Genomic DNA, 4496 nt, shown 5'->3' on the forward strand with positions numbered 1-4496 from the left:
TATTATAAACTCGATTTTTTGTAATAGTTCTGAGATATGATGATAGTAATATATGAGTCATATTAGTGAGTAATTATGCTTTGGTAAGAATATTGGTGTGAACGTTTGTGATTCCCTATGCATGCACGAATGTCAATAGTTATGCAATGAAATTACATCCTACTTGCGGTTCATTATTCGGTGTTAGTTATGCTTAATTCTCGTTTATGATTGTTTTCGTTTCTTGGTTGGTTGCTCCTCAATCTCTTTACTAGCCTTTCCTTGTACTAAGTAGGAATACTACTTGTGCATCAAAAATTCTTAAACTAAGTTGTGCCATATGAGTCCAGCGTACCTACCCATATGCGGTATTTCCATGTCATTCCAAGTAATTTTGTATGTACCAACTCTAATTATCAAAATGAATTTCCATTTTCTGTGCCCGTACTGCTCATAAAGCGGTAGGGGGTGGCCAATATTTTTCCATGCTAGATGTGTTATTCTCAAGATGAGTGTTTATTCACTTGACCCGAATTGAAAAAGAAATTTACTTTATGTCAAATAAGAAATTCCTTGGAAAATATTGGTATGGAAGGCACCTGTGGATATGGCTAGCCATGGATTGTGAAAGAATGGTGGAAAAAGGAATAAACTTTATTTTATGTTTGGGAACCGCCTATGATGTATCTAGCATGGGAAGTATTGGGAATTACTCGGTCATTTTCATTGATGGGAAAATCATGCCTCTCAAAATATGTTATCTCTCAGTTTAAGCTTTGACCTCTGGCACTTTTACAAATCTGTGATTCCCTCTGCGAAGGGCCTATCTATTTACTTTATGCAATTTTTATTTTTATTTGAGTCTCCATCTTCTGTTACAAAGCACCAACTAGGGAGCACTATGATCGTACTTGTGCATTGGATGTAACTAATATTCGAGTGTGTTTCATGAATGGGTCAATGATTGAGCATGATGGGCTAGGGATAACTTTCTTTAGTGTTAATATTTTGAAAGACATGGTTGCTTGTTGATATGCTTGAGTATTTAAATCTTCATGTCAAATATAGACTACTGCTTTGAATCATCTAAAATTTCAAATGTCCATGCTACAAAAGAAAAAAATATGTGATGAACATGTTAGGTAGCATTCCACATCAAAACTTCTGTTTTTATCATTTACCTAATCGAGGACGAGCAGGAATTAAGCTTGGGGATGCTGAAACATTTCCAACGTATCTATAATTTTTTATTGTTCCATGCGGTTATATTATCATTCTTGGATGTTTTAATTCATTTTATAGCAACTTTATATCATTTTTTGGGACTAACCTATTGACATAGTGCCTGGTGCCAAGTTTTGTTTTTTGCCTGTTTTTCATTTTGCAGAATATCCATATCAAACGGACTCCAAATGCAGCGAAACATTTTGGAGATTTTTTCTGCCCAGAAGACAACTTGGGAGACAAGGAAGTGATGGAGGGTAGGCCTATGGGGCCCACTAGGCACAAGGGCGCGCCAGAGGGCCCTGGCGCGCCCTGGTGGCTAGTAGGGACCACGAATGTCATCTCCATCGCCTCTCACTCTATAAATACCAAAATTATCCAGAAACCTTAGGGGAGTCGATGAAAAACAATTCTAGCCGTCATAAGTTACGGAATCACGAGATCCAATCTAGAGCCCTACTCCGGCACCTTGCCAGAGGGGAACACGATAACGGAGGGGTTCATCATCCTCATTGGTGCTCCTTCGATGATGAGTGAGTAGTTTACCGTAGACCTACGAGGCCGTAGGCAGCAGCTAGATGGCTTCTTCTCTCTTTTTGATTCTCAATACAATGTTCTCCTCGATGTTCTTGGAGATCTATTTGATGTAACTCTTTTTGCGGTGTGTTTGTTGGGATCCGATGAATTGTGAGTTTATAATTAGATATATCTATGAATATCATTTGAGGCTTCTTTGATCTGTTATATGCATGATTATTATAGCCTCATATTTCTTCTCCAAAACTTTGGTTTGGTTTGGCCAACTAGATTGATTTTTCTTGCAATGGGAAGAGGTGCTTTGTGATGGGTTCGATCTTGAGGTGCTCAATCTTAGTGACAGAAGGAGAAGTGACACGCATGTATCATTGCCATTAAGAATAAAAAGATGGGTCTATTCCTACATGAACATATCTTGTCTACATCATGTCATCGTTCTCATTGTGTTACTCCGTTTCTCCATGAACTTAACACACTAGATGCATGCTGGATAGCGGTCAATGTGTGGAGTAATAGTAGTAGATGCAGAATCGTTCCGGTCTACTAATCTTGGACGTGATGCCTATATACATGATCATTGCCTTGGATATCGTCATAATTATTTGCTCTTCTATCAATTGCCCAACAGTAATTTGTTTACCCACCATATGACATTTTCTTGAGAGAAGCCACTAGTGAAATCTATGACCCCTGTGTCTATTTCCTATCATATTGTTTTCAGATCTATTGTTCCAAAAACCCAAAAATACCTTATTGCAGTTTTTCTTTCTTTTTTGTGTGTTTTTGCTAGATCTATTTATCCAATCTCATACAATTTAATCTATCTCAATACCGAGGAGGGATTGACAACCCCTCTTACGCGTTGGGTTGGAAGTATTTATTATTTGTGTGCAGGTGTTGTTTACATAGTGTTGCTTGGTTCTCCTACTAGATTGATAACCTTGTTTTCATAACTGAGGGGAATACTTAATGTTGTCGTGTTGCATCACTTCTCCTCTTCGGGGAAATACCAATGCACATACAAGCAATCACCCCCGTTTTCCTCTTCTATGGTTCTAGTTTTTAAATCTAGGTTCTAGGGCAATACTTATTGCATTCTTCGATTTTTGGCCAAATCGGGGCTTGGTAGGACGTAGAAGACTGCTAGAATAGGTGGATTGAGGTTTGGCCAGAGAAAATTTGAATTTGGCTTCTCCAGTACTACCAGATATCGCCGCGTTTGTGGTCAGCCTACTGACCTCTGCCTCGAAAAGTACTACCGCTTGTAGGTGGTACTGCCGCTGCGAGGCTATGGTACTACTGCCCGAACCTGCCAACTTAAAATTCTCTCATTTCAACCTTCAATCCCTTTTTGATTCATTATTGTTGGCTTATGCAATCATTCACACCTACTTTTGCCTCGTTCTTTGTTATGGGTTTCAGATGGTATAGCTGGCCAAAAGGGCCGGGATATCTGGGTCGGCCCGGTAGCACGCCCGCACCGCACGACCCATGAACGGCACATCACGTGCTAAATGGGCCAAGCCCAGCACGCAGCACGCCAAGGGCCGTGCCTAGGCATGAAGGTTGAGCACACGAGCCAGCACGGCACGACCCAATTCTTTATTTTATTTTTATTTAGGATTTTTTTAGATGTATATAGCAGAAAAATAGCCCAATAGGCCAAATTTGGACCAAAAATAGCCTAGCACGCCGGCAACCTAACAGTCCAGGCGTGCTTGGCGTGCCGTCGAGCAGGTCCGTATAGATTCTGGGTTGTTCCTGGGCAGGAGGGGTCAGCACGTGGGCCAACACAACCTGACTAATAATCATGCCATGGCGAGCCAGGTCATGCCAGGCACGATTATGATGGGTCGAGCCAGCCCGTTTGGCCAGGTCTGCCAGATGGTAGCAGTGCTGGGTATCAGGCCCATCGTAAGAATCTTGATTGTCTCGGTGGCTCAAAGCAGTATCATACCTCAGAAGATGTTAGTGCCACCCCTAGAAGTCAACCAATGCAGTGTTCCAAGCAGGTTGCAAGCAAGCCAAGGGAAAAAGTCAAGTCTGTGACTGAAATGTCTCCCAAGGATTTTTGTTTCTTTTGCCACCACGACCCATACATAACGAGCAAGGTCCAGCACTTGTTAACCGTCCCTTCTGGACCAAGCAGCAGCACTCTATCTATCATGATGTGCTCAAAGGGAAGAAGAACTTATTTATGAGTGCCAAAACCATTGATATGGATCATATGCAGATTTGGTCACCTCAATATCCTCAAGATTATGTCATTCAATATCCTCAGTATCCTCAAGATCCTCAAGATTATGTCATTCGACAAGGACTTCGATAAAGAGATTGTGGCTCTGTTTTATGCCACAGTCCACCTCAGTACTGATGTGGAGACGACATTGACATGGATGGCAAATGGAAGGGTGTGTTCTGCCAAGTGGAAGGATTCATGGAGCTTTAGGGCTACGATGATAAGGGGCTTGATAACCCTTTTGGGATGCGCCCGCACAAGGAGGTAACCTCCATGCACAAGTCCGCTCTCTGGCCTTATAGTACTGTGAAGATATATCCCACCACCAAGAAGAAGATCTACGGTTTGTTCCCATTCCTGGATATCATGCATCGCATCTTCAGGCACACGCTCTTCCCTCGCATTGGGAATTTGGATGAGGTACATTCCTACCTAGTGGATTTGCTGCTCATTTGCCAGAAGGAGAAGGAGGAGAACTCAGGGAAATCTTTGGATGTGTCTCATATCATGTGCTCGG

This window comes from Triticum aestivum, chromosome 6B (assembly GCF_018294505.1).
Source record: "Triticum aestivum cultivar Chinese Spring chromosome 6B, IWGSC CS RefSeq v2.1, whole genome shotgun sequence".
NCBI classification, from domain to species: domain Eukaryota; kingdom Viridiplantae; phylum Streptophyta; class Magnoliopsida; order Poales; family Poaceae; genus Triticum; species Triticum aestivum.